Source organism: Neofelis nebulosa, chromosome 4, assembly GCF_028018385.1.
Source record: "Neofelis nebulosa isolate mNeoNeb1 chromosome 4, mNeoNeb1.pri, whole genome shotgun sequence".
Taxonomy (NCBI): Eukaryota; Metazoa; Chordata; class Mammalia; order Carnivora; family Felidae; genus Neofelis; species Neofelis nebulosa.
In genome coordinates this window covers 27,080,329-27,106,778 of record NC_080785.1, presented here as the reverse complement: position 1 = coordinate 27,106,778, position 26,450 = coordinate 27,080,329, and the positions used below count along the sequence as shown (strand labels likewise).

Below are 26,450 nucleotides of genomic sequence, written 5' to 3'. Positions count from 1 at the left end.
GTCGTTTTTTTTTTTTTTTTCATTGAAATTTAGCAGAAAGTTACTGAAATAGTAACCTCAGCTGTGGTCTTCAGGCCCATTCTACCAATGGCCCAAACTAAACAGGCACTTTGACCACTTGATGTTGGGAGGAAAGAAGGGGAGGGAGAGAAGAGTCACAGGAGTAAAAAGAGGAAAGAAAAAAGACTGAAAAGCACTGCAGTGTGGTCTATCTACACTGATAAAGAAATGAGCATGGACTGAAATGATTATGAGTGACATTTATTTTCCTAAAACTTCATATTTTTAAAATTATATTCACATTAATTATTTTACTTGATGCTTCGGGATTCTTCTAAAGCAAACAGACCAAGTAAAATTTCTGGCTTTTGTCTGATAAAACTGAGTCTCAGAGGAATCTCTCCACTTGGTTGGGCATCACTACTGGAATCCGTGTCCAATCTTCCAAGCTCAGATCTCTTTTCACAATACTCAGCAGCCTATAAACAAACACAAACCAGAAGTCCTTATCATTTTCTATCCATATTTCAGTTGCTTCTCATTTCCCTCTTTATTCCTAAAAGAACACCAATGTTCTTATTAATAGCCGCAAGTCTGGGGAGAGGGAATCCCTTAAAGATCCATTTGTTACACTGCTAGTCTCTGATTTCAAAGGCCAAAGAATAATACCTACCATTACATGGTCTCTTCCTCTCTTCATTCTTATTATTATCCTTCTCAAGTCTTTATTGTTAAAATGCCTGATACTTATTTTTATATCTTATCACATTCAGCAATTCTTTGTAGAATAAGGTATGATTATTCTTGATATTTTTCCTGAGCCTTATTGCTAAAGTATTGACTCTTTTCTGATGATGTAATGAGAGCTTCGTGGAATAAGACAATAATGATAAAATGCCTGAACTCCCCACTATGTCAGAAGCATCAGCCCCAATTTTAAGATCAGTCATTACAACTCATCATGAGTGATTTCTATGCAGTTATTATTCTATTTGTTTAGTTTTATGAGACCCTTTGTTGAGGACTGTGTAATCTTCATTTCTGGATGTCATGTTGGACCTTTATGTGAGATAATGAAAAAGAAGTTCTGCTACCTGGATCAATGAAAATGTAAAAAGTTTCCATTACATCATTCTTCTGAGGAAATATTATTATTGATTACTGTGTAATCTATCTTCAGAGAGCATTAAAAATGATGAATTGTTTTGCTTTGCTTATACCCCAGAAGTCTTGACATTACCAGTTCTAACTTGCAGAATTTGCTACTTAGTAATGTAATTTGCGTCAACAATTTTGAGCAAAACACACACACACACACACACACACACACACACACACACACACATATCCTTCTCATGACGTACCTGGATTTAGTTAGTCTTACTGAAGATACTGCAAAACATAGCATGTATATAACTTTTCTGTAACAGATACTATTACCAAACCAGGATATGTTTGTATGCAAAGTGACCTTTCCATAATTCAAAGACCAGTTCAAGTACTGAATGGATTAAACCTTTCTCTGAATCCCTAGCTTCAGTTAGTGGCTCTCTGTTTTTTTTTCTCATAGCTCTTTGTATATATTTTTACCTGGATATTATATATATATGTAATATGTCTATCTACCTATCAATGAATCTGTCTACAGATATGCATATACATATATTATACATTTGAAAAAATCAGATTATATTCTGATTTTCATTTTTTTAGCTAATAATAAAATTTGTCAAAAGCACTTACTATTTCTTAGACCTCTCCTACATTCATAACATCCATTTTAAAGTTGAATGTATTCCAACTGTGAAGAACAGAAAAAACTAAAATACATAAATTTCTATTTAAAGGTATAATGATGTATCTGAAAAATATACTATATAGGAGACACTTCCATACCACATGAAATAAATAAAAGTACATGAGGAATAAAAATTCAAAAATTTTTGTAGTAAATATAGTTAATATTTTAGAAAGTCTTCTTTCCAATTTTGATTCAAGTTTTATCCATGTGTTAAATATATTTACACACTGATCTCAATACAATAATGCATGTTGATTAATCTTTGTGATCCTTTCAGAATCCTGACTGCCATCAGATACCTATAGACATCAATGACACTCCTTTTTAATAATAGAAGAATAGCATCTTATGGAATAATTTACTTTCTTACTATCATGAAGCCCAAATGCACTTTTTTATAAATCATTTCTTAAGTCTTTTTAAAAATTCTTCTTCCTGGAATATAAATGCCTTTCTCAACAGATGTAATTTATATTGTAAGATACCAAAATGAAAACCTCTAAAATAACTATGTCTAGATATACATTGTATATTATTTATATTGTACATTGTATATTATGTACATTACTTAATGTCACAACTTTAGTTAACCACTATGATTCTGTAAATCATGTTTCTAATGTGTGACTTTTAATACTAAAAGTTGAAATGAAGTTATAGGTGCATCATGAGATGTAGTAAAATTGCATTAAGGGGATCAAAATCACTTTCTAACTGTGATTTTGCTAACAAATGAACAAAAAAGTCTCCCAAATCTCCCCATGGTAAAGTTATATGTAATGCCAAAACAAATATGTCATCTCATGACAGGTTCATAAGAAAGCCAGGATACAAGTTTGTTTTAAAACTTTAAAAAATATATATTCCCATGGGGAGCCTGGGTGACTCAGTCGGTTGAGCATCCGATTTCGGCCCAGGTCATGATCTCGCAGCTTGTGAGTTCTGGGCTCTGTGCTGACAGCTCAGATCCTGGAGCCTGCTTCAGATTCTGTGTCTCCCTCTCTCTCTTCCCCTCCCCTGCTTGCACTCTATCTCTCAAAAAATGAATAAACGCTAAAAAAAAATTAAATATATATATATATATATATATATATATATATATATATATATTCCCTAAAGAATGTTATTTTTAAGTAATTATTGCCAGGTTAAAATACATTAATGCCCAAATCCATAAAATGCAACATACTCTGAATTTAATAAACTATTTAATTAACAATTCAATCTAACAGGATAGTTTGCTTTGTCAAGAACCGTGTACTTAAGCAGGAGTTACTTGCCCTCTGTCAGGTGCCCTTTCGCCCCAAATACAGCCACGTGGTTTGGGAATTGGAGGGTACATAGTTGGATACCTTTTTTCCCCTGTAGGGGACTAAATGTGGAACAAAATAAATTGATATCTGACACTTCCTTAAACTTGTCTGATCCAGTATCAGTCTGATATAAAAGGGAATGAAGGATAATAGTAGTTCCCGAGAGAAAACTTAACCATATGGAAAATAGGTCTCCTCAGGTAATCAAATTCAACTTTAGAGTCTGGGATATAGAAATCAAGTGTTGATTCCGCACAGCATGCAGCTAATGCAGAAAGAGCCTTCCCCACTAACAAGAATACAAATCCCCATCTGAGTATCAGTCCCACAATGAGGACTTGAGGAAGGTTAATTATAAAAAGCTAAATCACAAGGGACATCTCTGCTACCCTCACTGAGCATTATACCAAAAAGAGTATCATTCCTCATAGCAAAAGGAGCCATTTTGATCTGCATAAATAGGCGCATAGAAGTGAGCGTAATGAGTGAACCGCGGATTTGCAGGGGTAATGGTTTGTCTTCATCTGTTCTGAGAAGGAAGCCAGGAAGATGAAGGAAAATGAAACCAGTCACTGTTTCGAGTCTTATCTAATCAGGACCTCTGATTTCCTGGAAGGCTATCTCAGGTGAACACAGGAAGGACTCCTTCAATGACAGGTAGAGGTAACCCTGGAGACCCACAGAATTATTTTTGGAATAAACCTTTAGAAAAGGACCAAATTCCACACTAATTTAATAGGTAGAGTTTTACAGATATTTCTTTGATAATAATTAGTACTAGTAATCCTAGCAGTTAGGGCTAATTCTGTGCCAGGCATTCTTTTGAATCCTTTACATTAATGTGCCTTTCAACCTTCAAAATCAGTCCATTTAATAGATGGAAAATTGGGGTCCTGAGATATTAAGTAAGGTGCCTAAGCATACACATTCAGTAACAGGCAGAATCACTGTCAGAACTCAAGAAACTGGATTCTTTTTTTTTTTTTTTTTTTTTTTTAAAGTTTATTTATTTTTGAGACAGAGAGAGACAGAGCATGAACAGGGGAGGGTCAGAGAGAGGGAGACACAGAATCCGAAACCGGATCCAGGCTCTGAGCTGTCAGCACAGAGCCCGACGCGGGGCTTGAACTCACGAACTGCGAGATAATGACCTGAGCCAAAGTCGGACGCTTAACGACTGAGCCACCCAGGCGCCCCAAGAAACTGGATTCTAAAACTTTACTTTTAAAACCAGTGCCCTGATAATAGATATTAAAGGAAATGGTCACTTACCAGGAGATAAGGTTAACAGTATCCGGGATATCTGCGTTTCAACTGAACCCCTCTTAAATACTTGAGCTTGTTTGAAGATTATTTAATTTATAACACACAATTTCTTATATCTTCCCTACTAGAAGTTTAGTCATTTTTACCAATGGAGCTTGAAAAACAAATCTCTTTTTTGATAAATAATCATCTTGCTTTCAGCATCTAAAACTTATTACCAGAAATACCTTCTGCCAGACAGACAAATAGTATTATTTCTTATCCCGATGCCATAGGGTATGATAGGCATTTTGATTGTTATTATTTTTTATTGTGTTTATTTCTGGAATTTTCTGCATCTTTGAGGTTACTATCCTTGTCATTAGCTGGAAGCTACAATATGAATTTTGCATTCAAATTTCTGTGTTTTTCCTTTGCATGCAAATATAATACTGCTTTCAAATGATAATATAATCTATTCACATTCTTATTGGAAGAACTCAAATATTAACACTTTGTTCTCTTTGAAGATGGTGATCTGAGTTTTACACAGAAAACATTTCAATTGAATTGTTGGTTTGAGAGGAAATATTTTACATTTTGATGAAGGATACTTGACAATGCTTTTGTCAGATTAATGAGGCATAGCTGTATTTGTTTTTCAGAGCTTTATTTTGATACATGAACACATAGCTTTATTTTGATTAATGGATAAATTATTTTTAAGAATAAAAGAATTTCTAAATTTCAGGTTTATATTTAAGATGGGTATAAACATGATTATATTGTTCCAACACATCCACTATCACTGTCTTTAAAAAGGATTTGGATTTATTTTTTTTAAGTTTCTTTGTATTTTATTTATTTTGAGAGAGAGAGAGAGAGAGAGAGAAAGGGCATGTGCACGGGACAGGGGCAGAGAGAGGGAGAGAGAGAATCCAAGAGGTTCCACGTGGTCAGTGCAGAGCCCGGTGTGGTGCTTGATCTGACAAACCATAAGATCATGACCCGAGCTGATATCAAGAGTCGGATGCTTAACTGACTGAGCCACCAAAGTGCCCTAGGGAAGATTTGGATTTAAAAGTTGTGCTATTCCTTTTAATACTCCTAAAATTTCAGAGTATGAGTGATTATATAAAGAACATCTATAAAAAGCTAAAAAATAGCATTGAATATAAAACAAAAACTTATGTTCACAGGATATTAATGAAAGGAAATTTGGCAATTTGTAAGAGATTTAAAACAACTTTTTCTACAGTAGATGCAATCAATTACTACTGTAATAAAGAAAATTCACTCAACCATGTTTAAGAGAATTGAACACAATCCTTATAAACCCACTGCCTCTGCATTAACAAACCAGCTGAAAGATTAACAAATTCACTGCCTGTTTGGAGATATTTAAAATATCCCAAGTTAATGGTTTAGGAATTACAAGGGAGTTTTTAAAAACAAAATCTTGTGAAAACTTCAATTACGGGAGCTTCTGAAGTCTGAAACCAGCATATGAATAAGATCTGTCTGATATTTTCCACTGCTCTTCAAGATTGGATAAGAGGGGAACACGTAGCATTGAATCACACACCATCTCTTATATGATGTATTTTAGGATAGTCAAGAAAGGAACATCACTTTTGTTTATATTCCCCTTTGTATTTCCTACAGTTTTACTTCTCATCCTTAAGAAGTATTTACTAATGACAGTCTGACTTTGTTTCAGTAAAGGAAGACTGATATACACTAAATCTCCTGCTGGGAACAATTAGAAAATCTAGACACAAACACATACTTGGAGGCATAAAAGAAATAATAAGATTGTGAAGAATAACCAGCCAAGATCCACGGGAAGATGAAAGCCTAGAGAGGCAAATTTAGGGCTTCTTGTAAGTATTTTCTGACTCAAGAGCAAGATGCAGAAAAGCTGAAAGGCTAAAAAACACTTTTAACAGTCCTTCTGTGCCAGAGGACAGAAACTGGAGTTCAGAGATGGTAACCAGGGGGACCCATCTTAATTTGAGATAAGTATGATCAATAAGTACACAAAACTCACAAGAACTGAGGCTCAGATTTAAATCTACTCAATCCCTGAAATTTGATTAAGTTGATCCTGGATTGCTAGCATCTCTAAATTGCCTTCCAGAAACAAATAGGTATTATTTTGAGAGAGAATGACTTCATATGAGACCTGACTATTTCTACAAACAAGTTTGCCGATACAGGTGTAGCACACAATCTTAAAAAAAAAAAAAAAGGCAATATACCTGAGGAGAGAAGATAATACTACACCATGCCAACTGAGAGAATCAACAGACAAATAAAAACTCATGAGTGAGGTATAATATATAGAAAATATAATAGAAGATACCTTCTTAAATTTGGATTTTAGGTAAACATTAAATATCCCATACAATTTTTGGGTCATACTTACGCTAAAATAGTATTCATTGTTGACCAGTTGATGTGTATCTGAAATTCAAATTCCACTAGGCATTCTGTATTTTATCTGGCTACCCTACCCATAGAGAACTCAAATACTTCCCAGAAATAATCAAATAATTAAAATAGTTAAGCTAACAAATGATCAAGGAGTTAAATATAGGCAAGAGAGAAAAGACCCCATAAAGACACCAGTTACAGGTTTTAGCAGCATTTGCTGGTAGGACAAGCAATGATCAGGCAGACAAGGTACCCTGTTCCTGCAGATGCCTCTGAATAGCACAGGGACATCACTTGGTTCAAACAATCCTTCCCTTCCCCACAAGAACCCAAGAAGATTCACTCTTCACATATCTTGATCCCATCTCTTAAATATGCTGAACTTTTACTTAAAATGAAGAAGTCATCCCGGGTCCTTGTAAAACAACTCTGTGATTCATTTTAGAGTACACTGAATATGGAAAGTAAAATGTAACCATTTAAGACAGAAGAGGGAGAGATCTGGATAGATGGAAGTTTCTTTATTCCTCATCAGGGTGGGAACCTGGGAGGCAGACCAATCAGCCAGAGGTAATTTCATCTCCCAGGTACAGTTTTTAAAATTAGCGTCAACTCTACTCTTATTTCTCATAATCTTTTCTCTTTATCCATTTTTTGTAATTCATCTCTGTAAAGATATCTTCTCCTCCTCTACATTTTCGTAATGTAGAAGAAAAAAAAATATGTGAAGCTAATCTGTGTGTGAAGCTGTCAATGCTACCATGCCTATCCCTAAATACTTGTGTGATTAGCTGTCTACTCCTTTTCCATTTTTATTCTTTCTTCCTTTTATCAGAATTGATATCTAAAGTTAAGACTTATACTAAAGTCAGCTTTAAAGTATTTCAAATAATTTCCTTCAAATTAATATGTTAACATACTCTTCTGGCTGAGATTCCTGACATTTCCTATGAAAGGCACTACTCAGAAAATTTCCTTTATCCTGGTTTACCTGAATAGTTTCTATTCCTCTGTCCTATAGAATGTAGAGGGAAAATTAATTAAAAATTGAATTCAGGAGAAGTTATACTATTCTAAGCACCATATTTCACAGATAGTGTAAGACATTATTTACAAAACCTTGACAAGAAACTACAAATAGGATTATAAGTAGATGAAAAGACCACTATTTATCCTGCATATTTTCCCTTTAAAGTAGCTTGTTCTTTGTGTATCTTCCATTGACAACAATAGAAACCTTAAACATTTGAAGAGATAGTCAGAAAATCAATGAAATCTCAGTAGGAATCAAATTATAAAAACCACATAAATGTAATATATAAATATATAATATATACATATAATGTATAAGAGGAAATTTTCTTATAGCATCCTTTAGTAATTTTTACTCAACTGTGTATCTCAACCAGTTATTATTTATTTAAAATTTTTTTTTTCAACGTTTTTTATTTATTTTTGGGACAGAGAGAGACAGAGCATGAACGGGGGAGGGGCAGAGAGAGGGAGGCACAGAAGCGGAAACAGGCTCCAGGCTCTGAGCCATCAGCCCAGAGCCTGACGCGGGGCTCGAACTCACGGACCGCGAGATCGTGACCTGGCTGAAGTCGGACGCTTAACCGACTGCGCCACCCAGGCGCCCCTCAACCAGTTATTATTTATTAATCTAACAATTTGCTTACTATTTCCACCACTCAGAGGGAGATAAGGAAAACACTTCTATTTAATAATAAATTATAATAAGATATTGCATTTGCTCAATTATGAATATATTAATGAATACATCTTTACAGCTTACAAGTCCCCTTTACCCTGACAATTTCTTAGGAACTGGAAAAACGTATATGGTAACTGACATTTCACAGATGAGAAGACTAAAGCCAAAAGAGTTAAAGTTACCAGCTCAAGATCAGACCCTAATTCAGAAGTGGAGGCAGGATTAAGACAGAAAGTTTGGAAGTAAGCACAATGTTCTTTTTGGTACAGTATTCTTCTAACTCTTCTGAAAAGTTCATATTTTATGAGATTATAGTTCTCTGCTGGGATCTCATCAGAGCATTTGGTATATTTTATATTGGTCTTATTTTTTAACATGGAAAGAAAAGAAAATTAGAACATGCCTTATTTATTGACAGCTTTCAATATTCCAGCATTGTTTTAAATGCTATACCTACTTTAACTCCTTTAATCATCCCAAAATGCTATGAAGTGGATGCTACCCTGGGACTTAAGCAGTTTCAGGGCCAATAAGCAGAGTGCGGACCAGACACCCATGCAGACTTAATTTGGTCGGAACATCGTGGTGCTGCTTAGAATAGTATAACTTTTACTTCATTCAGATTTACTTAATTCTCCCTCTCAGTTCTATAGGAGACAGGAATAGAAAATATTGAGGTAGTTCTAGGATAAAGGAAATTTTCTTTCTAAGCAGGGCCTCTGAATTCATTCGAGCTGATTTGCTCCCTGCCTCTAGTTCCCACAGACAGGGTCCATTTCTGTGACAAACACCTGTGGATCAAGGAAAACATTTGGTCCATTTCTAACCAAAGCCTTTTGTTTTTTTTCCAGGTCTCAGACACATTCTGTAAAGTTCAAACGGCCACTATTTTCCAAAAGAACACTGAGAACACTGGAGAGGAAATTGCCCGAGCTGATCAACATGTCCATTTTCCTTGGTCACTGCCTAAATACGCAAGACCCTGTAATACGTTGTCAATATCACAAGGCCCTGAGTTTCCTGGCCTTTAACCCAGAGCTCAGTACTTTGGCTATCTACAAAAATCTGAACACCACGGCCTCTCAGATTCCTACATCCTTATAAAGGGACTCCCGTCCCCCACGCATGGTCATGTCCTCAGCATTTGCTATTTCACACTACTCCTGAACCTGGGTTTTCCTTAGCATACCATTTCCTATGTACCCATGTGCATGAAGACTGTTTACAGTCTTCACATAGAAATACATATATATATATATATATATATATATATATATATATATATATAATCTCCACATGTTTATTTAAAAAATTGACTCTGGGATAGAGTCAATTTGTTTTTAATAAACATTTCCACTCCTTTAAAGTTAAGTACTTAAGACATTTCAAGAAATACAATAGGTAATATTTTTTACTAAGCACTTACCACATGCCCAAACTCTAAGCATTTTGCATGTATTTGAACAGTAAATCCTCAAAATACCTATGAGAAAGGATTATTTGACTCAAGGGTGACAGATATTATATATCTTAAGTCACACAGCTAGGAAGTGATATTTTAACCCTGATTACTAACATCTGTGCTATACTGCTTCACTGTATTTGCTGTCTTAAAAATACTTTAAAAAATCTTTTTGTCATTCAATAATTACCTTTTTTTATTCCTGTCAAGTATTATTTGATTCTTTTCTTTTCTCTTCCTTCAGTTATATTCTACCATGCATTGCTTGAGTTTTTAATGAGGAAGAATCTTCTTCATTCTTTGTCATTCATTCCTAAAAGGGTCCAGATCCTAATTCTAATTCATAGTGGGGTTTCCCTCTCCCCCCCCCCCCCCCCGCCCTCCACCCCGCCCTGTACTAACAACAAGCAATTCTTTGGGACACCAGCTGGATGTCTTACAGTTTGACTCAATTCTGACACTACCTAGAGAGAGCATCAGATGCCATAGGTTACGAGTTCAGTCCTACAAGATCGCCCCCTCAAAAGCCTCAGACACCAGTCAACAAGACCAGGTTATTACCTGCTCCTGACCAACTGGCTTCAGATTGGAAGTCCCAAAGACTCTCCCTAACACAGGCTGCCCACTGAAGCCCAGGTTTTTACCTGTACTTCTAACTTACTGGCTATAAATCGAACGGTCCCAAGACTTCCTCCTTGGGTTCAATTAATTTGCTAGAGTAGCCTACAGAATTCAGAGGAACATTTTGCTTACTAGATTACCAGTTTATGTTAAATATATAACTCAGGAACAGTCAGACGGAAGAGACACATAGGGCAAGCTGTAGGGAAAGGAGAAGGAGCTTCCATGCCCTCTCCAGGTGCGCCACTCTCCTAGCTCCTTGGCAGGTTCACCAAGCTGGAAGCTGTCCTTCTGTGTTTTTATGGAGGCTTCATTACATAGTTTAGATTGATTAAGGCACTGGTCATTGGTGACTGATCCAACCTCCAACCTTTCTCCCCTCCCCAGAGGTAGTGGGGGTAGGACTGAAAGTGCCAACCCTCCAATCAAAGGGTTGAGTGTCCTGGTAACCAGCTGCCATCCTTAGGTGAGGTCCAAAAGTCACTTTAACATAACAAAAGACATCTATGTCTCTCCTCAGGAAATTCCAAGGATTTTAGGACAAAAACCAAACCAAATATGTATTTCTTATTATAAATTATAATTTCACAATTCCTTTAAGGAGACATTCAAGCCGAATTTGAGTAAGAACAATGTTGTTACAATTGCTAGTTTCTTTTTGCTAGATCTTTTATACTTTTCCTATGAGGGAAATGAGCTGTAGATGAGAAGTCTGATGGATCATAAACTCTACTTTTAAAAACTTATTAAATAAGATCCTTAAAGAAGGAAAAGATTTCCAGGGTCCTTTTGTAACAAATCTCCATTTTCTGACTGCAGTAAATGTGATATGGCTGCTCACTAGGTCATGTGCATTAACTGATTTTTAAATCAAATCCACAGGGCATGTCATGACTCAATATGACTGTAATAATTGCTGCACTTGAGCTATTGAACCTACTTTTAAAACCAAAGATAATTTTTAATACATACATGTTTAAGTTCTGTCCTTCTCTCTACAAGCTAAATAATTTTGGGGAAGTCATTAGTACTGTCAACATAAGCAATGACTTTGTAGCCAGGCTACAGAAATGTATGTTGTTATGTGAACACCCTGAAAAATTATTTTTGAAGAAATAACTATTGGAAATATGCACATAAACTTAGGAAAAGCACCTAGCAGGAAAGAACACTTGTAATTTTTCTATTAGAATTTTAATATGAAATATTAAGCACGTGCCACCAAATCCATGTGCCAACAATGTTTGACAGCAGGAAGTATGACTATTTTTTAAAGGCACAAGACATGAAGCGAGTGTCACAGGACCTCACATAGCTTCCATGATGACCCCTTGGTCTGCATTCTTTTTGCTATGTGCTTTTGCATTATGACTTTCTGCCTAAACACGTGCAATTCCCACTAGCAACAAACCTTAGCTGAAAATCAAAGAAAGCCTTGAATAAGCATTCATATATCATACAAATTATTGAAAGAAACTTTGAAATTGACACTGTAGACCTCAGGTTCCTGGATGTATTTGACATCTGGTTTAGTAAGAAAATTAGACTGACTACCATGTAACACTACTTATAAGATACTTTTTTGATTAACTGATATGCTACAGGGTTGATCTTTTTTGTTCCTTTTGTTGTTTATTTTTCTTTTTGGTTATAATTTTTGAAAGATTAAACTTTTTTCCAATTTTAAAGATGTTTTCAGTATCATTAGTATGAAATTATGATAGCTATGTAATATTTAAAGTCTGTTCACACAGATTTATCTAGTCACTCCCATCCACATGATAATTACTCTTTTGAGAAACAATTATGTACCAGGAGCATGATCCTAGATTCAGAAAATATAACCATAAACAAAATAGACAATCCACAGCTTATATTTTAATGAAGGGAGATAGATAATAAATAAAACAACAAACAGGAAAATAAAAAGATACCATATGATTATAAATGCTATGCAGAAAATAAAAATGGGTGATGTGCTAAACAGTAACTGAATGGCAACTATAAACTGGACTGTCAGAGATGATCTCTCTGAGGAAATGTGGCAAACACCCTTTGTTGCCGATCTAATGGTCATTCCCCTGGCACTTCTTCTTTCTTGAAAGAGTATTTATTGTAGTCATCTATTCACTCTTGTATATAGTGTTCAGAAAGCAATGTAACTTTGAAAAGAAAATAAAGAGAACGAACAGAAAAACTGCACAAGTGCTTTGATATCCCTGGACTTCGTTAGGTAGCATTGTAATAGTCCTCCTTCCAGAATTTTTTTTTTAATGTTTATTTATTTATCTTGAGAGACAGAGAGAGAAAGCAAGCAAACTTGAGCAGGGCAGGGGCAGAGATAGAGGAAGAGAGCGAGAATCCCAAGCAGGCTCCAAGCTCAGCAGGGAGCCTGAGATGAGGCTCACGACTATGAGATCATAACCTGAGTCAAAATCAAGAGTTGTATGTTTAACTGACTGAGTCACCCAAGCACCTCATTCTTCCAGAATTTTTGTAGGTGAAATAATTAAACCCATTATAAAATTACTCTTAAGTGCATCTCTCATTTATTGTAATATACACATATTAACAGATACAAAAGAAGCATTTAAGTTGAGGCAGGAATGACAAAGAGTTCAGCTATCTGAGAGTTTGAAAGCAGTATATTTCAGATGGAGAAAAGAACTGGTCCAAAGAATATGTGGCTGGAATAACCCTTCTGTTAAAGAACATAGTATGTCTGAGGCTAGATGGGAAGGATGACAGGAAACAAAGAGGAGGTTAGAGATGTATCAGGATCAAATTGTGTGGGGCTTTGCTAGTCAGATAAGGTGTCTGGCTTCATCCTAAAAGTATGGGAGCCGTTAGTTTTCTAATCTAGGGATGACATTACCTAGATTAACATTTTAAAGAAATCACACTGGTTCCTATGGATGGAAAGTGGAAAGGCAAAAGTAACACATGGTGATCCATTAACAGAGATTTGCAGAGATCTAGATAATGGTAGTGATATGGATAACAGCAGTGGTGACTAGCACAAGTGAATAGATTTGATATATATTTTGCTAGATCTGTAACACCTAATAATGGATCCAATATATGAGTAAAAGAAAGAAAGGAATAAAGGATGACTATTTAGTTCTTTGGTTGGCTTTTCAACTGAGATGGGCTCAAAAGTTTAGATAAAAGGAGAGTATATAAATATTGCATAAAAATATATATCTAGCATGAAAGTAATTAAACCTCTCCTGATAGAATTAAAACATTTGCACATATAAAAATCTATTATTAAATATCTACTACAAATTAGATTTTGTATCATGATTAGGGATTAAAAATATGTATTCACGAACTTGAGAGATAATTATGTAAATAACTACCTTGAAGTGTAATAAGTGTTCTAAAAGAATTATATGTATAACTATACATATAATTATGTATAATAATTATACAATATATAATATTGTACATAATACAATATACAATAAAAACTAACATAGCAAATGTAAAATTCTAGGTATCTTTTACTCAACAATTAGATTGGAAAATTCTTTAGAGTAGGATATGTCTCTTTTACTTCTTTGTTGTTCCCATAGTACCAAGAAAAGTACAAGGCATTCAATGATAGTCCATAATATTCAAGGAAGTTTAGAAGTTCAGATCTGTACAGTTAACCAACGTGCAATTTCCAGTAGAGGCATAAAGGGAAATTCTGAGTGATAATTCCTTTGCAGAAGATTCTTTGGTCTTTTGCAAAGACCAAAAAAACATCTAGAGAAGAATGGCCTCTTTTTCAAGGGATAATCACACAATACAGTAGGTACAGTCAGACACAAGTCCTCCATCTATAAAATAAGGTAAATATCTAATTGTCAAAGACTAAGAAGGCCAAATTAAGGTCTATTTAGGTTTTACACATCTGAGTTAACATTTTCCTTAAATAGTTCTATAATCTAGTTTAACTATGTAAACGGGTTAAAGTAAAGCTGTTTAAGACAGTGCCTCTACATCCCACTGAGAGCAGAATCACCAGCGCAGCTGTCCTTCAAAACAAGATTGCAGCCAAGTATGCAAATCCTCTGCGTGCTGAGGGAGGACATGCAAGTGACCTCATCCTCGGGCCAACTGGCAATTGCCATGTTGGTGAATTCACTATTTTTTTTTTATTTTGGTGAAAAAGAAGATAAGAATATTTTTGTTTAACAAGATTCTGTGTGTGGGTGTGTGTGTGCATGTGTGTCTGTGGGTGTGTGTGTGTAATTGTTTCCTGATGTTCGTGGGAAAAAAGTTAATCAGCTCTGCCCTCATTACTGCAGTCAGTGGAAATCATTACAGTTGGCTGCAGGGGACATAAGGATAATTTGTCCATCCAGAAAAAGAAATTAAATGTTACAAAAACAAAAATCATCACATTATAGCATGATGGTATGAAGAAACTAGCCTTCTTAAATTACATACAAACCTTTTAGGTCTAAACAAGATATGAACCAACTAACATATTCCTAAATTAAATTATAACTTTTCTTGATTTTCCCAAATTCAGGTTTGTTGCTTTGTTAAGAACGATGCCATTTGTTGTGACCTTCAATTGGTGGCTGTAATATTCTCCATATGCCTTTCTTCCTTTTGTCTTAACGTTTAAACTCACCCCTCCATACTTCACTTTATATAAAAGACATTTACAAAACAGATACTCTCTGCAGGACTTTTAGACAAGCTCAAAATGCCTGAAGCACGGAACTCCATTTGGTAGATATACAATAGGATGTTTTAATTTCTAACCTGAAGCTGCTCACCCAAAGATTTAAAATGCCATGGGGATCAATCTATTGTCGAAATGTGCTTTTCAGACAGACCCATTTAAGAATGACCCTGATAAATAAATACAAAGATTTTTGTTGGGTCAATCATGATAAAGCAAATTGCTCTCTTTGCATTGGACCCAACTCTGGTTAAGAATCAGCATTAACCAAACCCCAGTTTTCTTCTACTTAAAAAATGTTCTTCTCCTACTTAAATACAACATTGTCTGATAATTATAACATCATGCTCTTAAGGAATACATTTCTTTCAAATTCATAACTCCTCTCATAGAATAATGTGAATGTAACCAAATAGATATATTCTGAGATGCTATCACGATAAATAAATTAGGCAGGAACCATAAGTATGAATATCAAAATCATACATGATTTTGTCTAAATTGTCATACATGAATCTTGGGTGAGTCATATTTTACTGTGTTTGGGGCTAAGTCTTGGTTCTGCACCTATCTGGTGTGATGATTTCAGCAAGCCAAGTTCTCTCTCACTTTTAGTTTTTTCATTTTTATTTTCTTTCTTCTTTTTTCTCCTTCCTTCCCTCCCTCATTCTCTCACTTCCTCCATCTCTCCCTACACATTCGAGTGTAGATAGGTGGACAGTGAAATAGACAGCATATCTCATATCATGCTGTGAAGACAAAATATAGCAGGGAAATATTCCTGGGAAGAAACGGCTGCTATTTTTATACAGGGTGATTAAGGAAGTCATGACTTAGTAAAAGGTGATGATTGAGACAACCTGAAGGAGACAAGGAACCAACCTTATCAGGCTATCTGGCAAAAGGTCATTCCAGGAAGAGGGAAGAGTAGGAAAATCTTCAAAGTTAGAGGAAGTGTTGATGTGTTCAATAAAGAGAAAGTCTGCGAAGCTAGAGTGGAATGAGGCGGGTGAAAGTATGAGCTGAAGATGTCAAAAAGTTAAAGGGATATAGAATCAGGTGGTGTGAAATCATATACATAGCACTGTAGGCTGCTGTGATAACTTTAGGCTATCCAACTGAATTAAAACCCATAGAAAGATTTTACAAAGAGAAGAGACATGCTTTAAGTGGATCACTCTGGCCTCTACAGTGAGAACACCCTGTACGGGAGCAGGACCACATAATGTGAAAAATGATGGTGGTCTAGGTGAAGGCAGCAGCAGTGGAGGTGATAGGAACTGGATGCATTATATTTTTGTTTTTAAAGTATTTATTTTTTAATTCATAGACTTTACTTTTGGAGCAATTTTATATTTTAAGAAATCGAACAGAAAATATAGTCAGAAATACCATAGCTACTACCACCTAGACCTTTACTTCTACAGCCGTATGAAGTAAAAATCAAGAAAGTCCAACAAGTTGCCATATAAAATCAGGTGCACCTGCCATCATATGTGACCAAAGATCCAGTCATTGTGCATGCAGCTGCTATCGCAATGCCTTAGTACTGACTCCAAATAGGACTCAAGATTGCAGCCCATGTGAGAAATACTACCCTCAAGTGATTCTGGGTTATAAATATTTAAGTTACCATCCTCCAGAGCAGTGGATTGGATTATGGGTAAGTCAATCTTTGCTTGCCACCTTAAGTCAGAAGAATGGTATGGCTTCAGACACTACCCATATTTTTTTAATTTTTAATTTAATTTAATTTAATTTTTTTGAGAGTTAGAGAGCTAGAGTGCAAGCAGAGGGGGTGCAGGGAGAGAAGGAGACACAGAATCTGAAGCAGGCTCCAGGCTCTGAGCTGTCAGTACAGAGCTCAAAGTGGGGCTTGAACTCACAAACCGTGAGATCAAGACCTGAGCTGAGTCAGAGGCTTAACTAACTGAGCCACCCAGGCACTCTTGATAGTACTCATATTTTTAAAGTAGATGTCATGAGATCATGAGATTAATGACTAATATAAGGTAGAATAAGACATATCAAATAATTATTTAAAATTATTTTCTTATTTATGTGTTCTGAAGTTTCCTAGGTTGTGATTATAAAGTACATCGGTGTATATACTAAATCTGAGTTTTCTATTTCTATGCATTTATCAGCTCACACAAAAGCCCTTCCTTCTGCAACACTTTCCTCAATATTTCTGGAAGCTTTTTCAGAGTAAAGAGAAAGCTTCTGTCACCCATTGATTCCATTTTCCACAAGCTGCCCTTCTGCCACTGCCTTCCTCCTCCTGCAAAATACAGATTCCTGAACCCCAACCCAAGGGAACATTTAATATTCCTATGCTCCAAGGACACAGCAGGCTTTTTAGAAGTGGGAAGACTGGCTCTATCCCAAATGCTTTACATTCCAATTTTGATCAGTTTTAACATCATTTCTGGAAACATTAAAGCAAGACATTTTTAGTTTAGTGTGTTTCTTCTCAGGAACACAGATATCTGTGTTCAGATGGACTCCATTCTAGGACAATGATGTTTGGGCTCAGTTAATGAATTCAGCTTATTTTATTTGAAACTTCTATCTTATAAAGAATTCCCTCCAGATATACCTGAAACTCCTGCTCCAAGCTGGCATGTATCACCTTCCACCTGCGGCCCCCACTACTCTACCAGCCATAGTAACATATGCCTACATCACAAATATAGACACAGGATCTTACCAGCTGTCTCCTTAGATCCCATGTAAGTAGATCCTTTGGAAGGAGAGGGTTACCAAATGTGTTCTAATCTAGATGCTGACTCAGAAGTTTTCCAATTATCTAAACTGGTTTTAGCCACATCATTCCAATTGTTTCTGCCCTACACAGAAGCATTACAGATGCAGACCACAATTTATCCATTAACACATTTTATAATGTAAATTTAAATAATTAGTATTTACTGAGCATCTTGTATATATCTAGCACAGATTTCTATTATTTCCATTCAAAGCTCTCTCCTTAGGGGCACCTGGGTGGCTCAGTCATTAAGTATCTGACCAGGTTTCAGTTCAGGTCATGATCTCATGGTTCATGAGTTTGAGCCCACATCAGGGATTCTCTGGGGATTGGGATTCTCTCTCTCCCTCTATTTCTGCCCCCCCCCCCGAATAAATGAATAAACTTAAAAAAAAAATCTCTCTAAATGTTCTGTAGTGCATCATTTTTCTTCCCATATCCCTTTTCCTGGTTCACTTCCTGTTTGAGACTTATCTAGATACACACGAATAAAAACAATAGTTATTGGTCAGATTTTATTAGTAAAAGAGAGTAAGTTTATAATGCACGTGGAGAAGAAAAGGGAGATTGTTAGAATCTTGTTCAGCTAAAGGGAAAAAAATAATAAGGAATAAATTGGTTTCCCAATCTATTTAATGATAGAATATTTGGAAGTTATACACAAAGACCTGCATTATATTTGTTTTTAAAGTAAATGACTGTTTGGCATCTAGTTACAAATACACAAAAGTGGCTTTAAACATTAAAAAAAAAATTTAAAAAAAAGGGGGGGCACCTGGGTGGCTCAGTCGGTTGAGCGTCCGACTTCGGCTCAGGTCATGATCTCACAGCTCTTGAGTTCGAGCCCCGCGTCAGGCTCTGTGCTGACAGCTCAGAGCCTGGAGCCTGCTTCAGATTCTGTGTCTCCCTCTCTCTCAACCCCTAACCCACTCACATTCCGTCTCTGTCTCTCTCAAAAATAAATAAACTTAAAAAATATTTTTTTAAATATACAAAAGTGGCTTAATTTATTTCCTCAAGGTTCTCCAAAATCATGTATTATTTACTCCCTTTCTGTATTATTTTCTGGTGATTGACAAATTTGAAATTAGCCTTGTTGAAGGTCTATCAAGTTGTGGGTAACAAGTTATTCATGAGAAAAAAAGCTGAGGACTTTTTTTGGCTATTTGTTTAAAAAATTTTTTTTTAACGTTTATTTATTTTTGAGACACAGAGAGACAGAGCATGAACGGGGGAGGGTCAGAGAGAGGGAGACACAGAATCTGAAACAGGCTCCAGGCTCTGAGCTGTCAGCACAGAGCCCGACGCGGGGCTTGAACTCACTGACTGCGAGATCATGACCTGAGCCAAATTCGGCAGCTTAACCTACTGAGCCACCCAGGAGCCCCTGGCTATTTGTTTTAAATACCTTCTGGCAATTATGATTCAGTAGGTCTGGGGTAGGATCCAAGTGTTGATGTTTCTTAAATTTCCTTGGGGAATGACAATGCATGTACCCTCCACCCAGAGATCTATTGGTTTCCAGCAAATTAAAGGGGAGGGGAGAATAAAAGCATCCAGGATCTTCTCAACTTATATAGTTAATGTACATTCTCTTCCTATATTATAAAAACAAAACAGAAACAGAAATACCCCACGACTTTTACCGGACTGAGAAGAGGAAGTACTCCACAAGTATTTTGTCAAATGAACATTCAATTCCTACTTAATTACTGTTTTTCAATAATAGGTATTGACATCCCTATCTTTGCTTTTTTTTTTAACTTTACAATAGTTGAGTGTTTTTTTAATACCCTTCATTCCAGCTGTTTTTGAAGATCACATGAAAAGCCAAATGAAGCAATCTATCTTAGGATGGGCACAGTCTTTAAAGACAAGCTGTATCCCTGGAACAGGAAAAAAGTTCAGGTATTTCCTGATATCTTTGTCCTTAGCTGTTTTACGTATTAATTATAGTTGAAATGTTCTCCTTGGGTATTTGACAATGGAATTTATTCAGTATTAAAAGTAAATGAGCCATCAAGCCATGAAAAGACACAAAGGAAACTTAAATGCATATTTCTAAGTAAAAGAAACCAGTCTGAAAGGCTAAATACTACATGATTCCAACTTATAACATTCTGGGAAAGTAAAAACTGTGGAGACAGTAAAAAGATCTGTGGTTGCCAGGGATTGAGGGAGGGAGAAGGATAAATAGGCAGAACACAGAGAATTTTTAGGGCAGTCAGAACGCTTTGTATGATACTGATGAGGGAGTATAAGTCAAGCTGACACCCCACAAACCACCCTCCCAGGTGGGATATGTGCATATGCTTCGGGCATTCCTGGCCGCCCGAGAACAAAGGAAAGGGCAGAAAACAAATGGTTAAACTGATAGTCTCCAGCAGTTTACAAATATCTCATCAATAGCCTAATCTCCAGGAACTCCCTACTATCTTAATGATAATGCTTTTCGAGGGGGTGGGGGGGCACCCTTAGCTTGACAATAGCTAGGCCTCCAGTAATCTATAAATCCTCTTTAGCATATGGAAATCCCTTGAAACTTCCTCTTGACTTTACCTCCCCCAACTCCACAGTATATAAGCAGTCACTCTGCATAATCCCAGTGCAGCTCTTCCTGCCCACAGGTCCTGTTCCCAGGCTTAAAAAGGCTTTAAAAAAAATCACCTTTTTGCACTAAAGATGTCTTTTAAGAATTCTTTCTTGGCTGTTGGCTCTGAATCCCACTGTCACCCCAAAACCCCATCAATACTATAATGATAGATATATGTCATAATCAATTTGTCAAAATCCATAAAATTACAATACCAAGAATGAGCCATAACGTAAACTATGAACTTCGGGTGCTTGTGATGTGCCAATGTAGGTTTATCAATTGTAACAAATGTGCCACTCTGGTGGGAGATGTTGATAATAAGGGGGCTATGCATGTGTGGGGGCAGAGGGTATGTGGGAAATCTCTGTATCTTCTTCTAAATTTTGCCTTGAGTATGAAACCTCTCTAAATGAAATACAGCCCTTAAAAAGGAAAGGGAAGCAAGATCCAAGATGGGGATCACTGCATAATAGAAGATTCTGGCACACAGTTCAATAACTGTGTCATCAAAAGAGTTATATCCAGAGAGTAGGTTTAATGAGCTATAATTGTACCAACCAGAAAGTGACAATAAAGATATTTGGAAGTCTGAAACTAAGTTGAGGAAGAAACAGGAAAATGAATTACCTCACATACTTTGCTATTCTGAGACAGATGCCTTTCTTATTTCTTGGATGAATATGCTAATATAGCAGAAGTGTGTGTATTCTTTTCCAACAATGATCATCAGGTTATACAATGATGATCCATTTGCCTAATTTAATGGATACTTCTCTGTCTTCGTCTTCAATTAGCATTTTAAATGTTTTCCATTCCATCTGTCCTGAAACTTGTTTTCTTCTTTGGCTTCTCTAACATTTCTCTCTTGTGGATGTCCTCTATTTGCCTGACTACTTCTGAGTTTCTGTAACAAAATCCTTCTTTATCATCTGGTCTTTAGATATTGTTGCTCCTTAGAGTTTTACCCCCAGCAATTTTTACCTCCACTCCACTTTATGTAAACGCATTACTTCAAATGGTAATAGAACTCAAATCCCTGTGTCCAACCAAGACCTTTTTTTCAAGTTTTCTTTTAAAACAACAAACCAATGTCTCAGAGTTACTTTGAATTCAAACCTTTCTAAAACAATATCAATTCTTCCATTTCAAGTTGACTCAAATATGACTATCATATTTGTCAATTATTCAACATTGAATTAAATGGGCAAAACTAGAAAATTGTAAGTCCTTATTATTTTTTTTCTTTTCTATACCTCTTCTACAATTAATTTACTGAAAATCTTAATATTTCTTTATTAAAGTATTTCTCATATATGGACCAACATTTCCTTTTTTTACATCTTGTGACATCATTTATTTGCAAACTATTGTAGTTACTTAACTGCTTTTTCTGCCTCCAGTTTCAGACCCTTACATCCATAATCCACAACACTGCTAAATTAGTTTCCTGGAAATGCCAAAACAAAGTCCACAAGTTGGGTAGCATAACCTACAGAAGCTTATATTGTCTAATAATTCTAAAGGCTGGAAATGCAAAAATCAAAGTGTTAGAGGTCTGTGAGGGAGAATCTGTTCCATGCCTCTGTTTCTAGTAGTCTCAGGCATTTCTTGGCTTCTAGACGTTCTCTCTATACCTTCACATCGCCCGCCCCTCTCCCCCCCATGTAAACATCTGTTTCTGTCTAAATTCCCTCTTTTGATAAGGATACCAGTTATACTGGATTAGGGTGTACTCTAATGATTTCATTTTAACTCAATCATCTGCAAAGACCCTATTTCCAAATAAGTTCACATTTATAGATACTCAATGTTTTTGGAGGAACACAATTCATTCTACAACAGCTGCCAAAAGGTATCATTATAAAAGAAGTCACAGCATATCCATCCTTTGCTTAGTTCTTCATGACTATTTCATAAAGTCTACTTTTTGAAGATAGAATGAAGGCTTTTTCCATTCTATTCCCAATCTATCTTTTTCATCTCATCTTCTGTTAATGCCTCTCAATGACTCCTTGCTCTAGACGGTATATGCCTAATGCTTTGACTCTTCTAGGTTTTGATGACACTCTACCTGAAATACTTTTCTCTGCCTGTTGAAATTTTACTTAATTTTCACAACCTAAACTCAAATGAAGTATTCTCTAAAGAGCCTCACTTGATTCTCCCAGTCCCAATAAATCATCTGCTGTTCTGTCTGCCCATGGCATTTATTTATTTATTTATTTATTTATTTATTTATTTATTTATTGAAACTTCTTAAAATGTAAGATTTTCGAAGCCTAACTTCTTGACTTATCTTATGAGTCTTTTTTTTTCTCATTTTTAAATGTATTCTATTGTATTCCTTTTAACAGATCAAAATGGCATATGAATAGTAGTCAAGAATATTTGATTTTTTAATGGATCTATGTTCAAAAGTAGATAGATCTGGACTTCCTCAAACATTTAAACCTTATAGAATTGCAGTGCTATTGATGAAAATAAAAAAAAGCTAAATAGAGCAGTCTCTTTGTTGAAATTATGCATTTGACTGATGTTGGATACCTATTGAATATGTCATGGCAGAATTCACATCATCCCGCCAAATGTGAGAATTGAATGCATCGTGTAAAATCTCCAAGGGGAGAACATAAAAAAGACTAAATAGAAAGTACTCAGCTTTCGGAAATTCTATGATATGAGCTTGAAGGAGAATTAGATAAAAAAATGAGAAGTCAAAAGAAAGGATGCAGCTGGCATAGGATGCAAATTTGATAATTGTTGATTCACATCTTAGTTCTAGATTGTAGAATGTACACACCACAAAACTGGAAATATAGGCTAATATATTTATAGAGGTAGCTAAAAAACTCGTTTGCACAGCAAATGTTCTGATAGGTTTCAGTAAAAAATACACACCCAGGTTTTGTTTGGTTTGGTTTTCCTAAGGAAAGTTGTTTTTTCAACTATCTGCCTTAGAAACTGAAGCAGCATCAAGGAGACCATTCTCCTCAGAATCTTGGCCTATTTTTTCATTTTATCTACTTTAGTTCTCACGTTAAATCATAACATTTAGCTGAACTTTTATGTTCACACTTAACATGAGAACCTAAGATGCACATTTAATGGGAATGAAATTCTTAAATGATACTACTTTATTATGCATGATTTAAGAGTTTCATTCCAATTAAGTGTATGTATAAAGCTATAATTATTGCCAGTCTGCCTTTCTATTTATACTTTACCCCTCCTCAAAAGGCTTAATGAGCTTATTGGATAATTTTGGGAGATAAAATCTAAATCATGCAGCTTCTTTATTTCACTTGAAATTCTAAATGCAATGTTTCACCTTCGGCATTTGGTAACATAATGGATAACACACTTAATCCATCTTCCCCTGATGATAATTCTGGCCTTTACTTAAAAGATATCATAATTTAAGTGCTATAAATCTAACCAGTAGATGATAATTTTGTTTTTCCCTGGGATTACGGCAAGGCAGCATGAGAGTAACTGATGAGTTTCTATCGCCATCTGCCAAGAGCAGAAGAGCATCCCTCTATGGCTCTCTTCTTAATGGGAAAATGAGCAAATTTATGTACATATCTGGCTAATTTGGGGCCAAATACATCTCTTAAGAATCTTTGCTTCCTTTTACAGTGTTAATTCTGAGGCAATTACCATATGACAGGTGGAAAGTGCAAGTGAAGCCACAGCTGCAATCCCTTAAATGATGCCTATAAACAATTGGAAATAACCGAGGATATTTCCATGATCTTACAAGAAGGGGATGTCAGCAAGTCATTGCTGCTCTGTCCCAAAGGTAATGCCATGAAGGCAGCAGCAAGTGATGTTTTACATGATGCCAAACTACAAAATACAATGTGGTCTTGTTTGCTGTTCCCAGTGACCTGTCCCTGTGGAATCCTCATTTGCTTTTTTTGGGATTGTGTTCAGCATTTTTATTTCTGAAATATGTCACCTTCTCCACTACGCATAGAATCTCATGATTCAGTATATTTTAAAAAGGAAAATGTTCAAAAATTTAGAGAGGTATACAATTTGAAAATAAAAAATACATGTTATATTTAAAATATCTTTATGATCTCATGAGAATAGATGCCACTTAAAATTTTGAATCATACTAAAATTATATATAGGTATGTAAATTATTAAACACGTTTCATAGAGTTGTATCTTGTTTATGACAAAGAAAAATATCTTATAAATTTGAAGAATGGAGAATCCTAAGATATTTGTTTATACATGTATGTGATTACAAACTTTTTTTTTTGGAATTGGAAAATTTGTTTTATAAAGTCTTTAATATCTTGTTAAGGCAAAAAAAAATATTTTGTTAAGTCATTCAAGAACTCCTGAACTTTTTGAATGTTTCACAATCATTATCGATATGAACAATAGTTGAAATTTCTGCAAGGATCTAAAAATTAGTGTAGTAACATGCCCATTTATGATCTTTTGCTTGATGCTACTTGTTAACCATCAACAATCCTCATTCAATACATTAATAAGATGCTAAACTTCTGCCCTGATTGTTTCTTTGTCATGATTGCAGCTATAGACAAGATGAATTGGGAAACTGGGAGTTGGGGATCGGCCCTAAAAGTCGATCCTGAAAACCTGCTCATTTCAGGTCATTTTATAAAACAAAGCACATACTCTCGTGATTCAACAGTCTTGCCCTGAGGAATCAGTAATGGAAGGAACATTTTTTTCCTTTCTTGTTTGAAAAGATTCTAGCTTCCTTTTTCCAAAATGCTCTTAATTTGCTTACCCAACGGAATCACTTTGCAATAGTAGAAGAGAAGAATTAACAGTGGCTTTGTTAGTTTTCCTCTAGCCTTTCCTTTCTTCTAGCCTCTAGATTTTGACTCTTGGTAACTCAAATAATTGTTAGTAGCTTATGTACACTAAAAACAAGATGAGGACTATGTATCAGAGCATTCATCTATTATCAAGTATCAGCAACTCAGGTCAATAAGGGCTAGTCACACCAGTCATAGGTACATGAGTGGGGGGTTTGTGACCAGCTGCATAAAAGTTAAGGCATTCCAGGGAGGATGGTTTTCTTCAAGTAAAGTAGTTTATACACTCTGAGCGAAGCCTATTGCGAATCATGCATTTGATTGTCAGCTCATATTCCAAACCACTGCTGCTAGGGGATGCTGCTGGTGGCAAACAATACTTTAAGATATGGCTTTTTATTTTAAAAAGAATTCATCCACTTTACAAAAACTGTTCACTGTTATATACGTGTTAGTAATTAAAGATACAAAGATGAAGAACATAATCCTTGCCCTCAAAATTATTTCTAGTGAACAGATAAGGAAATTCGGTGCAGCGTAATAAATGTTAATAATAGAAACAGGCACAGGATATTTGGTGGTTATGTGTTCAGGAGTTTACATATATCAGAGTAGGGAAGAGAGATGTGGTCAAACATTGCTCCCCCAAAGAAATACACTAGCTCACAGTGTTCAAGAAACAGGATCCATCTAAGAGTAGCATGAAAGTAGCTCTACCTGTGTGAGGATTAGATTGTTCAAAACACACAGACACACATGCTTTGTTCAAAGAACTGCAATTTAGGATTGAGGAATTTTTGAAAAGAAGAATTAGGGGCTGTAGGCAGCAACTATATTTTTCGCATGTTAAAAAAATTGGGCATTACCATGTAACCAACTGACAGATATTAAATCATTTTAATTAGGTAATAACAACACCATATTTGGAGAAGCTAGGGAAAGAGAAAGTCACCTTCCTTATGAGAAAAGCATAATCAGGAACACCACTGCAAAACTGCATAAAATA

General features: G+C 35.6%; 1 long non-coding RNA gene across 1 annotated transcript in view; it reads right to left on the bottom strand.

The window, feature by feature from the left end:
• Positions 1-245: 245 nt before the first annotated feature.
• Positions 246-26,450, bottom strand: part of LOC131509042 (uncharacterized) — an 88,362-nt gene continuing 62,157 nt past the window's right edge. The window contains exon 2 of the long non-coding RNA XR_009260272.1: positions 246-479. This is a non-coding gene — a long non-coding RNA (uncharacterized LOC131509042). The remainder of the gene's footprint in view (positions 480-26,450) is intronic.